At 37.0% G+C, this 20857-nt stretch overlaps 1 protein-coding gene across 1 annotated transcript in view; it reads right to left on the reverse strand.

The window, feature by feature from the left end:
- Window positions 1-20857, reverse strand: part of SLC16A7 (solute carrier family 16 member 7) — a 169958-nt gene that overhangs the window by 99244 nt on the left and 49857 nt on the right. The window lies entirely within an intron of this gene.

The following is a 20857-nucleotide window of genomic DNA, read 5'->3' on the forward strand; positions in this document are numbered from 1 at the left end:
TACCCAAAGCAATCTACATATTTAATGCAATCCCTATCAAAATACCACCAGCATTTTATACAGAGCTAGAACAAACAATCCTAAAATTTTTGTGAAACCACAAAAGGCTCCCAATACCAAAAGCAATCTTGAAAAAGAAAAGTAAAGCTTGAGGCATCACAATTCTGGGCTTCAAGCCATATTACAAAGCTGTAGTCATTAAAACAGTATGGTGCTGGCACAAAAACAGACAGATCTATGGAACAGGTTACAAAACCTAAAAATGAACCCACAACTATATGGCCAACTAATCTTCAAAACAGCAGGAAAGAACATCCAATGGAAAAAAAAAGACAGTCTCTTCAAGAAATGGTGTTGGAAAAACTGGACAGCACCTACTGTGAAAGAATGAAACTGGATGAATAAAACTGGACCACTTTCTTACATCATACACAACAATAAATTCAAAGTGGATAAAAACCTAAATGTGTGACAGGAAACCATCAAATTCCTAGAGGAGAACAAAGGCAGTAACCTCTTTGACCTCAGACATAGCAACTGCTTACTATTCACGTCTCTGGAGGCAAGGGACACAAAAACAAAAATGAACTATTGGGACCTCATCAAAATAAAAAGCTGTTGCACACCAAAGGAAACAACAAAACTATAAGGCAACCGATGGAATGGGAGAAGATATTTGCAAATGACAAATCTGATAAAGGGTTAGTATCCAAAATCTATAAAGAATTTATCAAGCTCAACACCTTAAAAAACAAATATTTCAGTTAAAAAATGTGCATAAGACATGAATAGACATTTCTCCAAAGAAGACATCCAGATGGCTAACAGATACATGAAAAGATGCTCAACATCACTCATCATCAGAGAAATACAAATCAAAACCATAATGAGATACCATCACTCACTGGTCAGAATGACTAAAATGAACAACTCAGGAAACAATAGGTGTTGGTGAGCATATTGAGAAAGAGGAACTCTCTTACATTGTTGGTGGGAATGCAAACTGGTACAGCCACTCTGGAAAACACTGTAGAGGTTCCTCAAAGAGTTAAAAATAGAACTACCACACAATCCAACAATTGCACTTCTAGGTATTTACCCAAAGGATACAAAAGTACTAATTTGAAGGGGTATGTGCACCCTGATATTTATAACAGCATTATCAACAATAGCCAAATTATGGGAAGAGCCCAAGTGTCTAGCAACTGATGATTAGAGAAAGAAGAGGTGGTAGATAGGTAGATAGATAGATAGATAGATAGATAGATAGATAGATATACATCTACACACACACACACACACACACACACACACACACACACTAGAGTATTACTCAGCCATCAAAAAGAATGAAATCTTGCCATTTACAATGACATGGATGGAGCTAGAGTGTATTATGCTAACCAAACTAAGTCAGTCAAAGACAAATACCATATATAATCACTCACATATGGAATTTAAGAAACAAAACAGATCAATACAGAGGCAAAGAAAGGCAAACCAGGAAATAGGTTCAACTTTAGAGAACAGGGTTACTGGAAAGGATTCTACAGGTATCGGTAGAATAGGTGACAGGTATTAAAGTGGGCACCTGTGATAACGTGGGTGTTGTATATAAGTGATGGATCATTAAATTCTATACCTGACATTAATATTACACTGTATGTTAACTGACTGGAATTTAAATTAAAAATTGAAAAAAAAAAGATAAACAGAAAGAATAAAGTATATATATATTCATGGAATGGAATATACAGAGTTAAATTGAATGAGTGAAAGCTATCCGTTTGAGCCACCTCAGATAAAGCATGTGGCAAAAGGACTAATTCAGTATGATCCCAATAAATGAGGCCTGATAACTCATAAAACAGCATAAAATATATATATAATATAATGATAAAATATAAATAAGTAGAATAAAATACAACAAATATAACAAAATATAAATAAATATATATATACAGTAAAGTATAAAATGATAAGTGAGAAGGCTAACCCTCAAATTCAGCAAGGCCATTATTACAGGGAGCAGGTAAGGGAAAAAGGGGAGCCACAGGAAGGGAGAATAACATGGGTGTCCCTCTGTGTCTATGAACTATTAGTCCTTAAGTAATTAATTATTCACTCAATAACTATATTATGTACATACTGTGTGCTTGGCACCATTCTAGGCACTGGATATAAGCAGTAAACAAAAGAGATTAATATTCCTACCCTTAAAGAGTTTATGTTCCAGAAGAAAACGAGGAGGAAGCAGACAAGGAATAAGTAAGTGAATGTGAAGCATTCCCCATGATGACAACCATTCTGCAGTAAAATGAAACCTACAAGGGAGACGTGGAGGAGTGAGGGTGGATTGCTGCAATATTAAACCCCATAGCAGAAGGTGTTGCATAAGAGAGCCTCACTGAGAAAGTCACCTTTAAGAAAAGATGTAAAAAGGTGTGAGTACAAGATAAAAAGTTGTCTGGAGGAAAGAGTTCTTGGTAAAGGGAAGAACACATGCAAAGGCCCTGAGGCTGCAGAGTGCCTGACAAGTTCAAAATGACAGGGCGCCTGGGTGGCTCAGTCAGTTGAGCATCTTGACTCCTGATTTTGGCTCAGGTCATGATCTCCCAGTTCGTGGGAGTTCGAGCCCCACATTTGGCTCTGTGCTGACAGTATGGAGCCTGCTTGGAATTCTCTATCCCTCTGGCTCTCTCTCAAATTAAATAAAAATAAACTTAAAAAATAATGTACAAAATGATATAGATGTAGAGGCACACTGTAAATAATAAAAAGCTACAAGAAAATAGTTAAGTTATTTTAACACAACTATCTGGTTTGGTGGGAGATAGAAAATGCACTATATGTGGATTCAGGTCTCTCTCAACTTTTGGCACTCCAAATCACACTGAGAATAAGTCATACAAGACTTAAAAGAAGGAATGAAGGCTGAAAAGGCAAAAGATAAAAAGTGGAAGTATTAGTTTCCCTAGAAAATTTCCAAATTCCCAGTCAACTTTTATCTAAAAAAAAAAAAAAAAAAAAAAAAACACTTAGCAAAAAGATTTTAAAAAATCAAGTGCTTCTCCATATACTTCCTATACTTCCTTTCTGTGATGGTTAATTTTATGCATCAACTTGGCGAGGTTCCAGTGCCTGTTGTTTGGTTGGTCAAACAGTCCAGATAATTGCTATGAAGGTGTTTTGTAGATATAATCAACATTTATAACCAACTGACTTTAATTAAGTGATGAAAATTACCTTTCACAACACGGGTGGGCCTCATCCAATCAGCTGAAGGCCTTAAGAGTAAAAACTGAGGTTTTCCAAAGAAGAATGAATTCTACCTCAAAACTGTAACATACAAATCCTATCGGAGTTTCTAGCCTGCTGCCGGGCCCTATGAATTCTGGACTCAAGACTGAAATATCAACTCTTGCATGAATTTCCAGCCTGCTAGCACCTTTGCAGATTGCAGCCTTGCCAGCACCTCTAACTGATAAGCCAAGTCCCTAAAATTAATCTCTCAGTTTTGTTTCTCTGTAGAACCCTGACGGATACAAAGGCCTGACAGATACAGAGGACAGAGCATGGAGCCAGAGAGAATTTTCTCAAGCCTTAAATCCTAATGGCACTTGCTCTGCTAAGTTGCAAACTTGCTTTAGACCAGTGACCCTTCTATCGTTCCAATTTATCCCTTTTTGAAGGGGAAGGAAGGAATATCTATTCTATATCTGTCCTACTGTTGTAACATGGAAGCAGATGACTGGCTTGCTAGACTTCACAGGTCCACAAATGGAGAACAATTTTGCCCCTAAGGTATACCCCAAGTCCCACCCATTGGATTTGGATAGAATGTGGACTTAAGAGTCAATGCCAGAATGGTTCAATCTTCAGAGGATACCGGGATTGGGTGAATGTATTTTACATGGGGAAGGACATGACTTTGGGGAGGGTCAGAGGCAGAGTGTTATTTGAACTGTGTCCCTCAAAAAAAAGTACATTTAAGTCCTAACCTCCAATACTTCAGAATGTGCCCTTATTTGAAACTGGGGCCGATGCAGAAGTAAATGGTTAAGATAAGGTTATGCTTAAGTAGGGTGGACTCCTAATCCAGTTTGACACGTGTCCTTATAAGAAGATGGCCATGTGAAGACACAGAAAGAATCATGTGAGGCAAAGACATAGACTGGGGTAATGCTGCCACAGCCTGTCAGAAGGTAGAAAAAGAAAGGAAGGATTCTTTCCTAGAAGCTTCCAAGAAAACCCAGAGGAGCCAAGGCTCCGATTTCAAGACTTCAGGTCTCCAAAATAGAGAGAATACATTTCTGTTATTTTTATCCAAGGACTAGTTTGTAGTACTTTGTTATAGTAGCCCTAGAAAGTGCTCAGCAAGGATTTATGGTCTACCAGGTAACATTTTAAATAAATTCACATGATTCTTATACTAAGTGAAGGAAACACTACTATTATTGCTATAACCCCCACTTATAACTCACTTAACAGAGACTCTTACAAGTTATGTGATTTACCCATGACTGAAAAGCAAGTTAACTATGATGCTGAGGCTTTGAGCTAGGTTTTCTGACACCTACCCTTTACAGAATTGAAAGTATTGGTATTCTGTTTCCCTTTGAGATAGATCTTGTGTGTGTGTGTGTGTGTGTGTGTGTGTGTGTGTGTGTGTGTGTGTTAATATCTATAGGTAACTGCCAAAGGGCCTTAGTGAACTTTTCAGCAATTCATGGAGTATATCTGATTATGGGCTAAAGGAACAGACAAACTTTTTGATGGTAACTTGATATGTATATTCTCAAAGGAAAACCAAGTAGGTGGATATCCAATGGATACAGCGAATTGGAAAAAGTACCTACATATTATGTGCAACCCTGGTTCTGAATATCTGAATATCTAACAATAAAAGGAATAGAAGAGCCTACTAAAAAATATAAGTAATTTATGCATACCCCACTTTAAGAAACCACTGTCTTAACTGTTCGGGCCTCAAAACTTAATTTTTAATCATAAGTCAAATACTTGTTTTATCTTTGGATAGCATGCAGATTGTTTCAAACTTTAAATAAAGATACTTCATATTTATCTGTATAGTTTTATTTTGCTCATATTTTAAATTTCTTTAATTAGTGAAACTACTGCCACTTAAACATTAAGTTATATGGAACCTGCTGGTATAGTTTTATTGTGTCTCAAACTGAGTACTGGCAACACTCTCTTCTCTAACCTTGAGAACTTAAATGTACCTAAACAAATCCATTTACAGAGAGAAGGACTGGACTCTATACATTATAGTAAATGCATACACAAATGTTAGCAATGCCAAGGGTAAATCTGGAAAATATCACTAGAAAATGATTCCCTAAATATGCTGGTGCTTCTTTAGCTAGACCTCCAAATAGAAAGGTTTTAAGGACTGGGGCGCCTGGGTGGCTCAGTCAGTTGAGTGTCCAACTTCAGTTCAGGTCATGATCTCACAGTTTGTGAGTTTGAGCCCCAAGTTGGGCTCTGTGCTGACAGCTCAGAGACTGGATCCTGCTTCAGATTCTGTGTCTCCCCTTCTCTCTCTGCCCCTCCCCCGCTCACTCTGTCTCTCTCTCTCTCAAAAATAAATTTAAAAAAAAAAGAGTGTTTAATTTTTAAAAAAATGTTTTAAGGACCAAAATATGATTTCCCATTCAAAAACAGTATAAATATTGACTAATAAGCCACTGTCATCCCCCCACCCCCTGAGTATGTAGTAACACAGCTCTCCCAGTAGCTGTGGTTACTTTCCACTCTGGACTGCGTTTCTCATACATAATGGGATGTTCTTCAAGATTCCTGCTAGCTCCAAATTTCAATTGCAAAATCATCAATCAGTGATTGACACTTAATTGGGGCTCAAAAGAAATATAAATGGAAAACTACCACAATTAACATTTAGCTTTTAATTTTTACTCGTCTTTATCACTCGAGTCTCAACACAACCAAAACAAGTTTTTTTGGCCTTGGATACTTGCTGAATTAAGATAACAACGGTCAGACACTCTAGAAAAAAACCAAGACTCTCAACATAAATTCTTCTACTTTATGGCTCTAGTGCCTTAAGCAATGTATCTCTTTATCTTGGGAATTCAATGCAGAATATGATTCCTCTGTAAATGTACATAGTAAATATTTTTATTTTTAGAAACTGGCTTTGAAAACTGTAAAATTTAGTAACCAATGTCTTTAATTACAGCTAACCTATAAAGACAGCATCACCTGCAATGTAGGAATCAGTACCTTCTTATCTTGCCATAATACAATCTCAAACATTCCGGGAACAAATTACCTAAGCCCCATAAAAAAATCAATTCATTTTTACAATTTTTTTCAGCAAAGTACACACAGTTATAAAACATAATGATTTAAAATAAGAAAAATTAGATTATTTTTGATGTTGTTATATAACATCAAATAAAAATGAAATTTTAGTGATGGAAGACTGTTATTTTTGAAATGTCAGTGTTAAGCAAACTTTAAGATTTTACTTACTAATGAAGGCTTGGCAGGCTATATAATATACAATATTATTTTAAGTAATTACGATTAATACATCTTTCAGCCAAGAAGTTGAAGACGGTCAAGTTAGTTTTAGAAAAACATTTAAAAATCTTATTTCCCTAATGCAGGCACAGAATACCTCACTAGCCTTGACTCCATACAACTCAAAAGCAGTCTTTAGAAAAAAACTAGCCAACATTTATAGCTTTTCATTGTTCTTTCATTAAGCTTAGAATATGAAATCAGTTGATATTAATGAAATTTTAAAAACCCCACATGTCTATAATCTGAAGAAAGCCTAACATGGGTACAATTTGTATAATTTAAAAGTTACCTGAATAGAGAACACCAGTTTTCCACTTTTCTCAGGGCTCAGAGTTGAGAACAGAGACAACTAATTAACTTTTAGCCAGAAGCAAACTGGCACACTTACCTCAAGAGACTCTCTGCTTTTCCCTTCCCTCTCCCTTCTCTCAAATAGGGGAAAGGTGGCTTTCTCTTTTCTTGAAGAACTTGCTTTGACAGGCACAATTAGTTCATACTTTTAACAGCGTAAAGTTAACTTGGCTTAAATTATAGCCTGGGTCAAAGAAGGCAACCACGTCAGGCAGTTTGAACAGCTAAATATAATCTTCTGAATCTTTTTCTCTGAGTTTTCTCTGAGTGTGACAGTAATTCTGATGGTGGGTCAGTGCTATCATCTTTATATTTGAAGAAATTACACTGACCTTTGGAAAAATGAAGAGCTATCATTTACTGAGTGTTTCTTATATCCTAGGTAGTTATTTTACCAAACAATTTACATCCACAACTTCATTCTCTAAACCACAACACATAGACATTATGATACATATTTTAAGTATGAGAACACTGAAGCTCAGAGTTTTGATCACTCATACGTAAGGCCATATAGCTAATATTGTGTCCTGGGTTCGAATTCTAGTTTGTCTGGATTCAAGTTTGTATTCCTCTCCCCTGAACAGTGAGCCATCCTTTGCATGGTCGGTGAGTGAGAGGAATCTGATTCCCCATGTAGGAGATGCCATTATTTAGACCTAGGCACTAAGTAATAACTAGCTATAAAATATGCTTCCTAAATAATTTATTTTTAAGTGTTCACTTATTTATGTTGAGAGAGGAAAGAACACAAGTGGGGGAGGGACAGAGAGAGGGAGAAAGAGAGAATCTCTGCACTGGAAGTGCAGAGCCCAGCACAGGGCTAGAACCCACGAACTGTGAAATAATGGCCTGAGCTGAGACATTCAACTGAATGAGCCACCCAGGTGTCCCCCAGATATGTCAATAGGCTGCATTTCTCAATGCATAGCATGGTTACAGTAACCAAGTAATAGCATAAATAATCTCTGGGCCTTTACATAAGACGACATGGTATTTTTCTGTCTCCTTTATTAAATTTTCAGTTCAACAAATAAAATAAAAGCAGTGCGCCCTGCGGTTCTATGGATCTGTCTCCTGCTTCAACAGTGTTTGGACGAACAGGCCCAGGGACGCCCCTTCTACAGCCTCTGACCACCCTCCAACCTTTTTTTCAGTCACAAGCTTCAAGCAGTCTTCTTGTCCACCCTCTGCCTCCGGGACCAGCCAACCCACGATTTTTAACTTAGCTCCTCATTACCATGCGCTCCAGATTCTTGAGAATTACTTCACCGAGTTGGAGGCCTAGTCAATATGCACCTGCGGGCCTCCTACACCTACCCTCTCCCTGGGCTTCTATTTCGACCATGACGATGTGGCTCTGGAGGGTGTGGGCCACTTCTCTGGCCAGGTGGCTGAGGAAAAGAGGGAGGGTGCTGAGCCTCTCTTGAAGATGCAAATCCAGCGCGGGGGGCCTCGCCCTCTTCCGGCCCATGGTGAGTGGGTTAAATCCCTGGATTCCAGGCCCTTTTGGATCTGCATGCCCTGGGTTCTGCCCGTGCAGAAGCCCATCTCTGTGATTTCCTGGAGAATCACTTTCTAGATGAGGAGGTGAAACTCATGAAGGAAACAGGCCTGACTAATCCCCTCAGGCTTTCCGTCCCCCAGGCTGGGCTGGGCGAGTAAAAGGCTCACCCTCAAGCAGGGATAGAAGCCTCTGGAGCCCAGCAGCCTTTGAGATGGCCCTTTGGCATCCCCCAGGTGTCAGGGCTCTGGCCAGAGGCTCTCCTTCAAGACACTAGGCAGCTTTTTCACCACCCTGGAGTCCTCCCCCAAGCCATGGACCAAATGTAAACAATAAAGCTTTGTGCAGCAAAAAATAAATAAGTAAACAAAATAAAATTAAAAAATAGTTAAGAAATTTTGTCTCATACAAAATTAGACACTGAGGTGTAATATACTGAACAAACTGTAGTATGGATATACTTCACAATTATGTAGTATATCTGGTAATCAAAAGCAGAGTATCTTTATGGAGAACAAATACCTTGGTTCCAACACAGCAAATCGCTTAGTAGCCAACAAATGTTCAATTATATTTATTTGGGATAAAATTGCCAAATGTAATATAGGTGATTAACCAATTAAACTTCATTTGGTACTCTGTAGATATAACTCAAAGTAGATTATTTTTCCAAAAAGTCGAAGATTAGGGATGCCTGGGTGGCATAGTCAGTTGAGTGTCTGACTCTTGATCTTGGCTCAGGTCATAATCTCATAGTTTGTGAGTTCGAGCCCCATACAGGGCTCTGCACTGACAATGTGGAACCTGCTTGGTATTCTCTCCCTCTCTCTCTGCCCCTACCCTACTTGTGCTCTCTCTCTCTCTCTCAAAACAAATGAATAAACTTAAAAAAAAAAAGTGGAAAAATAGTCGGTGTTGGTGGTAAGTAGTGGGCATAGCTGCCTTCCAAAACAGTGGAAAAATAAAATTTCAATAAAGCCACATGCTTTATCAACTGTTTTTATATAATGGAAATAAGACAATAAGACTCAATTTTATGCAAAGAAATGATTATTAACTTTGTTAAGTAAGTGTTATTAATTACACCAAGAATGCTACATTTAAAAAGCTCTTTTAGGTATAATTAATATTTTTCACTTACTATTATTATAAAAAGTCCCAAAGTTAAATAAAAGAAGAAATACAGATATATTAAAATTTGATACATAAAAATTTTGTCATTAAGAAAGTAACTTAACAACATAAGGTCTATAAAGATTAGAATTGAAAGGAATGTGTACAATACATCTTGTTCTTATTTTGTATGATTTTGCTTATCGGTATCACAATAGTAAATCCTTAAAAAATTACTATGTGATAGAACCCATGTTCTGTTAACTTTATAGGGTCTGTTAGAAAAATTTAAAGAGTTCTAATTATAGATATTTGCTTTCTCAATGTAAAATTTGCTTTTTGTCATATATTTCTCCTACTGCATTATTTTATCATCTTAAATATGCATGTTTAGCAGATCTACCAAAAAGCCAAAATTACCTAATCTAAATTTCGTGTTTGCTGAAGTGGAAAAAATGGTAAATATAATCAATTGACTTAAATAAGCAATTTTGGACACGTACGTAATCATAGTAAAACATTCAATAATTTGACTCTTTCTTTTCACAAGAAATATATCTTAGTTAAAGCACAGAGAAGTCATGTTGTTATTAAAGTTGAATAATTAAGTTCTGTGGGATGTGAGATAAATACAGGCAGTAATGTTTGCTACATAAACCTCTGAGAAGAGAAAAGCCACATGCAAAACAGACTTGTTCATCAGGAGCCCTGGGGAGAAAAATGGCTAAAGGTGACTAACCTTTGCCAAGGTTACAAATTCTCAAGAGCAATTTCAAAGATATGATAATGTGAGACTTTTTTTTAAAATTCCAATTTCCAGAATTCTTCAGTAATGTGGGGACAGTAGAGGGAGGAAATACAGACTCAGGGGAAAACCTTGATGAATAGCATGTGTGCTCTTGGAACAGGTTATTAATTCTGCATTTGAAACATGACAATAAGTTCTTGGCAATGAATTTGTTTATAGCATTATTCCCAAGTTCCATGCAGCATTTGTACATTTCCCTTATGAGAGTTTGATGTTTTGTGTATTATGACTAAGGAGTGAAAACTGAATTAATGTGGAAAGCCCAAGTTTGTCATCTGAATAAAAAATGCAAGAAATTCCACAGAGCAGAAAGTTCAGGTATATACTTAGGGTGAGAAATAGCAGAAAACTAGTGAGAAGGCAAAAATAAAAAAAAAAAAATCAAATACCTCCCAAATACGATGGGAACCGTCTAATGGATTACTTTTTTCATCTGAATAAATTTTTCTTATTTTTTTCCTGGAGCAAGTGCCATAATCTGAACACTCATTTTGCACTACTGATTGTGATCCTATTAGCTTCTGAAGTCCAGACTAATAATAGAGCTAAAGGGAGCGCATAGAAGAAAACAATCCTGAGTTAATTATCCCTTAGAGTTGCAAGGTAAAATTAAAAAAAAAAAAAAAAATTATCCCTTTCTTTAACCTTGATAAGCATAAAAGGGAAAAAGTCATAAGTAAACTCTGACAGAATACTTCCTTTAAGGTTTCAATATACCACAGGAAAATATAATGGGGGCAACAAGGTCCTAAACACAAAATATACAAGTATTCTACCATTTCAATAGACTTCTCCCTTTTTGCCGAGGATAGTTGAACAGAATTATTGGAAGAGTGATTTGAGAACGTGGAACATTTTAAGACCCTTCCTTCTTTGTCATCCAGTCAGTAGAAGATTCTACTACATTCAGCCAATATAGGAAACATGTTCAGAGAGAGAGTGCTTTAAAAAAAAAAAACAAAAAAACAAAAACAAAAAACCTTTTGAGCCCAAGCCTTTGATTCCACTTAGCTCTCTGCCATCCCCTCAGCATGCACTGGGGCCTCATGGCTTTCTATTAAATAAATCAGCAACTTGCCAGTGACTCAGCTCAAAGTCTCAGTCAGCAGTATTATCTCCCTTTCTCTATCATCAAATCAAAGTTGCCAATCCTTGTAGATTCTACTGCCACAAAGCCCCAATCTATCTACCCTTTTTCTTTCCCACAAGCACCATTTAATTTCAATAAATTTGGTGGCTTTCCAGTTGTTATCCCAGCATCCAATCTCTCTATTTGAGTAAAGCCTCAATATCTTTGCCTTAACCAGACAGCTTATATAAGGTCAGATCATGGCACACTCCAAGTCAAGTCAAAATTGGTCAGAACTCCCTGGCCCCTCTTCCCAACATTGACACCATAGCTATCTGTATGTGTGTACACACGCACACCAGGGAATAGGTTATAAAATAATATGATCAAGTGTGTAGTTTCCATCTATTGCAATATAGCCAACGATACTAACATTGGTATTTTAATGTACTTTCGCTTTTCACTGCCATTAGTAAATGAGAAGCCATTGTTTTAAAAATACCACAAAGCCCTCTGGAAAACAGTGTGGAGGTTCCTCAGGAAACTAACAATAGAACTCCCTTACGACCCAGCAATAGCACTGCTAGGAATTTACCCAAGGGATACAGAAATGCTGAGGCATAGGAGCACATGTACCCCAATGTTCACAGCAGCACTCTCCACAATAGCTAAAACATGGAAAGAGCCTAAGTGTCCATCAACAGATGAATGGATCAAGAAGATGTGGTTTATCTATACCATGGAATACTACATGGCAATGAGAAACAATGAAATCTGGCCATGTGTAGCAACATGGATGGACCTTGAGGGTGTTATGCTGAGCGAAATAAGTCAGGCAGAGAAGGACAAATATCATATGTTTGCACGTATAGGAGGATTAGGAGGAACTTGACGGAGGAACAAGGGGGAGAAGAAGGGCGGAAATGGTGGGGGAAAGGGAGAGAGGCAAACCATGAGAGACTCTTGAATGCTGACAAAAACTGAGGACTGATGGATGTGGGGGGGAGGGGGAGATGGGCATGGAGGAGGGCACTTTGGGGATGAGCACTGAGTGTTATGTGGAAACTAATTTGACAATAAACTATTTGTAAAAAAATAAAAAATAAAAAAATAAAAAAATAAATAAATAAAAAAAATAAAAATACCACAAAGGCATTAGACATTAACAAGGTATGAGCCACTTCAGTTTAAGGCAACATTCTATCTACTGGCCCAGTCATATGTCACCAGGTATGAGAGTCTTCCACACCTCAAAATAAGTTTTTATCTTTAGTAAAAGTCAATAAAAAACTTTTAAGACTTTTTGTTTTATTTTATTTTATTTTGAAAGTTTTATTTATTTATTTGATACAGAGACAGCACAGGTGGGTAAGAGGCAGACAGAGAGGGAGAGAGAATCCCAAGCAGGCTCCATAACACCAGCACAGAGCCTGATGCAGGGCTCAAACCCAAGAAGCCATGAGATCATGACCTGAGCCAAAACCAAGAGTTGGATGTTTAACCAACTGAGCCACCCAGGTGCCCCTATTTTATTTTGTTTTTAAGATTTTATGTTTAAGTAATCTCTACAGTCAACATAGGGTCTAACTCACAACCTCGAGATCAAGAGTCGCATGCTCTACTGACTAAGTCATCCAAGTGCCCTTTAAATTACTTTAAATGGAAGTACAAAATCTTCAAATGCAGATGTGATGGAATATAAATAAGAAAAACAGGAGAGCTATTACCAAAAAGACCAGAAATAACAAATGCTGGTGTGGATGTGGAGGAAAGGGCACCCCTAGGGCACTGTTGGTAGGAATGCAAACTGGTGCAGTCCCTATGGGAAAATGTATGGAGGCTCGTCAAAGATTAAAAACAGAGCTACCGTGTGATCCAACAGTCCCACTTCTGTGCATAAATACACTGGTAAAAAATAATATCACTATCTCAAAGAGATATCTGCACTCTTATGTTCTATATAACTGCAGCATTATTAATGGATAGCTAAAACAACATACAGAAACAATATAAGTGTCCATCAACAGACGAATGAAAAAAGAAAATGCGATATGTGTGCATGCACACACATTGGAATATTATTCAGCCATAAAAAAGACTGAAATTCTGCCTTTTATGACAACATGGATGTACCTCTAGGACATTAAACTAAGTGAAGTTAAGTCAGACAAAGACAAGTAGGTATGATCTAATGTATATTTAGAATCTAAAAACACTGAACTCATAGACAAAGTAGAATGTTGGAGGGCTGGAGGATGGGAGAAATGAGGAGATGTTGGCCAAATGGTATAAACTTTCAGTTATGATGAATACATTTTGGGGATCTGAGGTACAGCATGATGACCTATAGTCAACAATACCATTTTGTATACTTAAGAGTTGGTAGGACAGTAGAGCTTTAATTGTTCTCACCATAACAAGAAGAAAATGATAATTATGTAAGGTGATGGATACGTTAACCAACCTTATTATAACAATAATTACACAATGTACATCTCTATCAAAGCATCACATTGGATACCTTAAACTTATACAATGTTCCATGTCAACTGTGTCACAAGAGAGCTGGGGAAAAAAAGTAAAGTCACATCACATGGCAAAGGCAATTAATCATGCCTAGAACTTGATAAAAATCCTATGGCTTCAGGGTGCCTGGGTGGCTCAGCTGGTTGAGCATCTGATTCTTGATTTTGGCTTAGATCATGATCCCAGCGTTGTAGGATGGAGCCCCACAGCAGGCTCTGAGCTGAGCTTAGTGCCTGCTTGAGATGCTCTGTCTCTCTTTCTCTTTCTCACTCTCTCTGTTTCCTTCCCCCACTTGCTCTCGCTCTTTCTCTCTCTCTCTCTCTCAAATAAGTGAAATGAAAAAATAAATAAATCATATGGCCTCAATTTTTATATACCTCTCTGGTTTCCCTGTGTTGACTTTGACTTTCCTGGTGTCCCACTGAGCAGCACCTGAAGCACATGGACTTTCTTTGCCTTTAGCTGTGGCCCCATGAGACAGGCCACAGCCCACTCACCAGGTTTCATCCCTCTAGGGAACCAACTGTTTCCTACCATGATGCAATCCAGCCTTTTGCTGTCCTTCTTTACACTATTCTAAAGGATTCCTTAAAAAAAAAAAAAAAAGTGTTTGATTTAGTGTTAAAAAGTTTAGGTTCAGACCTGCCCTCTCCTTCTTACCTTGAATAAATTGCCTAACCTCTCTGAATCTCAGGCTTTATCTACTGGTTTCATATTTCCTTATGGAGACACTTCTGGTAAAATAACACTTCAGTTAATCCCCCATGTGATTGCTGAATTTGGAAGGAGAAAAAAATAATTAAGCAAGCTTAGTATGGACGTTTCTGGGTTCTCTATTTTTCATATGTGCCTTCCTACAGAGGAGACGCATTCTAGTTTGGTCTATACCATGGGATAATTCTACTAGAGCAAATTATGTTCCTACAAAAGAAAAGCCTAAGTATTGCAAACAAATTCAACTAGAAACCCCATTTGACCACATATCCAAACCACATTCTCTAGTTTCGCATCATTTTAAAGAAACAGATGAGTCAAAAGGACTAGCTGAATATATTTTTTCCCTTGTGTTAACTAATCAATGTAACCAACATTTGGTGAGCAGCTAGCATACAAAAGCTATTATGATGCTAAGATAAATAAGACACTTTCTCTTTTCTCAGTCACTCTTCCATGTTAGAAGATAGATTAATACACAGTTAGCAAGTCTGAATTATTAAAGCTAAAATAGAGATATAAAGTCTTATTAGAGTTGTCATCTACTGTAGTTCTTGTATAATTTAATTCATTGCTACTTACATTCACATACACTAAAGGTAAGAACCAAAATCGTAAAACAACCTACTCAAGGCATCTGCCATAACATCAGAAAGCTGTTAAGAAATGTTAGGAGTTGGTAACTAGAACAATATCATAGAAATGTTTGCCTGGATCTGAAACCAATATATTCATTATTAACCAGATTTTCCATGGACACATTAGCAAATGTGACTGATTTGCTCATATGGGAACTCTCAATTTATTATTTCTGGGCCATAACATGAATGGAGAGGACTACATATTTAATTTAAAATTACCCCTAGGTTTAAGACACTGCCAAAAGTATATAAATCTGGCCAATTCTGCCTGAAAGAAAAAGCCTAATTATTGGTCATCACCATTGACATTACCAACAGAATCTACAGTTTATGTAAAAGAAATCAGGACATAGTGAGTGACTCAGTGGAATGTTTAATAGGGAGAATACTGTCAGGCGTGCTCAGTTTACCTCCGTACTGCTTTCTTGATGTACTTTCAAGGTCGAAATGTATATAGAGGTAAGAAAACATGACAAGGTATTCTATATGTAATTTACTTGAAACCTGTCAAGGACTCATTCATTCCAGACTTTTGTGTTCAAATGATTTCTCTTTTTTCCTGCCACCCCCTGTCAATTGCTGGATTAAAGTTAACAGAGGCAAGAAAACAGTGATATCCTTTGTAGGTTCAGAAGTTTCCCTGAGGCCACAGAAATATCTACATATTTCCACACAATTAAGTGCCTTGAGGAAAGCCGCTCCTAATTTTGTGATTTTTAGCTGTAGCCAGGCAAAAGAGATACCATTTAGTAAATGGTATCTCCCAGTTAGTGGGAGGAATGAGGCTGTGAAATAGGTGTGGAAGGGATCAACTAAAGCATACCACTAAGATGTCACATGTATTTGAAGAAAAATATAAATATCATTTAACTAAAAGCACATAATGTGACTATCAGCGTCTGTTTCTAAACCACATACTCATTGGTCTGTGGTTATAGTTTTTAAGCATTCAGTTGCTAGAGAGAAACTGGGGAGTTAAACAAAGAAACAAACCAGCAGAGACAAGCTATTCCATAAGAACAATTCATGACTACAAACTATCTAAGAAATCATGGCATGCTTCTATTGTGTGTAGATAGCCACAGTGAGTAAATAGATCTCACATCCAACCTAACCCTACAACTTCTTACCTCCAGCTAACTCCCCTACTAGGATCTCTGCTATTTCAGGGACCATTGATTCTCCCCCACCATACTAGCAAAGCCTTGAACAGACCTCATTTATGCATTGACATTCAGAGGTACATAATATATGTTCACTGAATTAGTTAATATATCGTGCCCTGGAATATAGCGACTATGGCCAAAGTCAAAAGCCTGATCAAATATATATTATCAGACCTAAAGAAGACCCACCACATCACTGCCAGACACAAAGAAGTAGCACTGACAGAAGAAGCAATTTATATCCATCTACTTCAGAGGTTCCTCTCTTAATATAATGTTTGAAGATTCAATACTCTGTCTAGGTTTCTCTCACTTGCAAAGTTGTTGTTGTTACTGTTGTTTTATCTAGGACCTCCTTTTACAAAGTGTTGCATACTTTTCCTAGAACCAAGAAATATGCATGCTTAAACAATGACATCAAAACAAACCTAGAAACTTAAAATATGACATATTTTATATTTTACAATGCAAAATAGAAATACAAATGAATTAAATGAACAGTGAATTATTATAGAATACGCAAAATTTGCTCCATCTACATATTAGTGATAATGAGAACAGACAAGGAAGAGAGTTATTTAGAAGTACAAGACATTTTTGGGGGACGCCTGGGTGGCTTAGTCAGTTAAACGTCCGACTTCAGCTCAGGTCATGATCTCACAGTTCATGTGTTCCAGCCCCGTGTCGGGCTTTGGGCTGACAGCTCAGAGCCTGGAGCCTGTGTTGGATTCTGTGTCTCCCACTCTCTCTCTGCCCCTCTCCCGCTCACACTCTGTCTCTCTCTCTCAAAAATAAATGTTAAAAAAAATAAAAAATAAAAGTACAAGGCATTTTTAAAATTACATTAAATAGCAAATTATGAAGTTGACAAGATTTAGTTGCATTAGAATGCCTCTACCCCAAAGATATTCACCCTAAAGTCTGGACACTCTCCTGACTATATCTGAAAATAAAGTCTGACTCTAGAAAGTACAATATTTAAGGAATAAAAATAATTATCAGAGCTAATACTTAGATAGTCCCTATCTATGTGCCAAGTACTGTTCCAAATAATTAACATAAATTAATACAGTTACTTCTCACAGTTACCTAATGAAGAAGATGCTTTTTACTGTTCTAATTTCACAGATGAAAAAGTGATGATTGGCTTATTATAATTAGTAAGAATCAGGGTCAGGATTTGAACTTATATACTCAGGATCCATAATCTATACACTTAACTAATAAGGAACAGCCAGTTCTCTTAATAAACAATGCATCCCAAAGGAAACACATGATATATTATAACCTACATCAACAATTTATTATATACTTAGTATAGAACAAAAATTAAATCAAAGGAGCAAAACTCCCCACAATTGACCTGATATCATCCTGGCATAAACGACTCTCCTCTTAAGCTTCTCCTAGTTGCAGTATATGAGCCTATATCAGTTCTCTATTGCTGCTGTAATAAATTAGCACAAACTTGTGGTTTAAAACAGCACAAATTTATTAATCTTATAGTTCCAAAGGTCAGAAATTTCCCTGAGCTAAAATCAAGGTGTCAGTGGGAGGCCAAGGGAAGCATCTGTTTCCTTGCCTTGTCCAGCTTCTAAAAGTCCCCCATATTCCATGCCTATGGCTGCATTCCTTCATCTTCCAACCAGCAGTACCACCCAAAGTCCTTTTCATGCTACCATTTCTCTTTTATCAGGCCCCTGGTGATTAAGCTGGGTCCATACATAGCATCAAGGATAATCTCAAGGTCATCTGATTAGCAACTTTACTTCTCCTGCCCCAAGGAACATATTCATAGGGTGTGGGGAGACGTGATTCTGCCTTTATATGGACATACCATGATTTTTTCATAAACTGGAGGTAGAAGAACATGCACATGACAAACAACTGATACATCTTTATAAATTTATCATACTACTCTACCAATATAGCTAAAATATGTAGCAATCCAAATCCAAAAAGAAATTTGGCCAATTAAACATAGCTCTGAAAAGAGCATGCACTGGTTATAAGAACATCTGATTTCAAGTGATCTCTCAACAATGTATGAGGCTTGATTCAGTGCCAAACAACAGATTTCTCATCCACACAGTATGAAAATAACACCTGACATGCTCTACACCAGGACTGTGCTGACGATTGAATTAGATTTAACCATGACTGTGAAAACTCTCTGTGAGTAATAAAGTTTCATACAAATAAAATATAAACATAAGAAACCCAATATCATTATCAATAGCTATTTTTCTAAAGGTGCCAAAAATAAATAACAAAAGTATGTACCTATAGTCTCCATATTTCTTATAAAACCAGCACTCACATTAGTAATAACATAGTTATTAGTATTATTGTAATTTATCATTTATTACCTTTAAAATATTCTTCTGATGAAGGAAGGGTTTATATCCAGCTCTCTTTTATATACAGAGAAACTGAAGCTTAATCTCTTGACTGAGATCACACAGAATACAGAGTCATAGAGGACATCAAAATCCATTCTATTTTTAAAAACAGATTTAAACACCAGCCAAGACGATATGCCCATTCACACTAAGATCCACCCAGTTCCACAGGCAGCGCAACCAGCCAGAACTAGACACACGGAGCGTGCTGACAAAGCAGTTCTGTCGTCACTGAGTCCTGAAGTCCTGTGGTTCCTAAAATTCCCATGTCTAAGTTTTCACAGGAAAGCATCACATCTGAAGGGTTATCTGCAAATAACCATCTAAAATATTGAGATGCATGTTTTTAAAAAATGAAAAAGGTATCCCACTCCATCTCTGAAAGGCAGCATGTAGTGTCTATTGCACTGGCTGAAATTGCTATTTGCCTACTCTACGTCTCCAAGGTTTTATTTAAAGGCTCTGCTTTAGATATGAACGGATCTAATTATATTACTTCATCGTCAGGAATCTTACATCATTACTGTGGTGCCTGCCTTGGTCTGTGCCTGCCTTTACATTTTCTGTCTTAAGTCCTATTTCCCAAAATGCTGAGGAGTTCCTGCCAAAATATCAGACTCACTTCAGTCCAAAGCATTTGGGATTTCAAAACTATAACCTGTTTTTAACTTTTGTGCGACTTTTCCCTCCACGCTTGCTAGGATAATGTATAAGTGTACGTATATGTCTTTTTATAAAGTAACAGTTTGAAATTATTACATAAATACGTTAAAACTCTATTTACATTAAATTTATTAATGTAAACAAATTGAAGAAGCAGTAAGATTTCTCAGTTCTAACAATAAATTAGGAACACTTTAAAAAGATCATCAAGGGGCACCTGGGTGGCTTAGTCGGTCGAATGCCTGACTTCTGCTCAGGTCATGATCTCAAGGTTCATGAGTTCAAGCCTTACATCAGGTTCATTGCTGTCAACACAGACTCTGCTTCCGATCCTCTTCCTCCTCTCTCTACCCCTCCCCTGCTTGCGCTCTCTCAAAAATAAAGAATAAAACATTAAAAAAAAGACCAAAACATTTTAAAGGTTATATAAATATATGTCACAGAAGCAAAGACCAAGAGAAGAGAATGGAGGTAATACACTGTCATTTGGATACTACTGGTATTATCACCTAATTTGACCAGAGAACTTTGGCATTACAGCCTACAACAGAAGGAATTTTAGACTGGCAGTCAAGTGATTATTAAGTTCCAAGAATATCATAAGCAGACTATGTACATATAATTGTCTCAGTTAGTAAATATCACATGAAAACTTGTCCATTCTACCTGCAAAGAATTTTCTTGCAGTGATAATTAAATCTATTTGAGTTTAGAATCAATACTAGAATATATTTTATAAAATTACTACCATTACCATACCACAATAAGTAAAATGTATATGATAAAGTTAACATATCTAAGGATATAACATCCTACTACAATTAATTTTCTTTCAGTGGTAGTCACTTAAGTATGTAATTTTGAATTTATTCCATTTATAGCTACAATGACATATTGGTACTATTTGCTATAATCCACTTTCATTGGCATAATTACCTTCCTTATCCCATGCCTGAAAAGCTTTTTCTCTCATATTTTGATTCCCATGTGAGATGAAATAATGTCACTCATATTTGAGAATAATGAGATAAGGCAGGTTTTTTTTTCTTTGTATCTAAACTATAAACCTATTAAAACAATGTGAGTTTAGAAATTCTCTGATTAGGGGTGCCTGGGTGGCTTAGTCAGTTGAGCGTCCGACTTTCACTCAGGTCATGATCTCGCGGTTCGTGGGTTCGAGCCCCGCGTCAGGCTCTGTGCTGACTGCCAGCTCAGAGCCTGGAGGCTGTTTCAGTCTGACTCCCTCTCTCTCTGACCCTCCCCTGCTCACGCTGTCTCTCTCTCTCTCTCCTAGAAATAAATAAAACATTAAAAAAAAAAAAAAGAA

Source organism: Hyaena hyaena, unplaced genomic scaffold (genome assembly GCF_003009895.1).
Source record: "Hyaena hyaena isolate Hyena2069 unplaced genomic scaffold, ASM300989v1 scaffold_972, whole genome shotgun sequence".
Classification (NCBI taxonomy): Eukaryota; Metazoa; Chordata; class Mammalia; order Carnivora; family Hyaenidae; genus Hyaena; species Hyaena hyaena.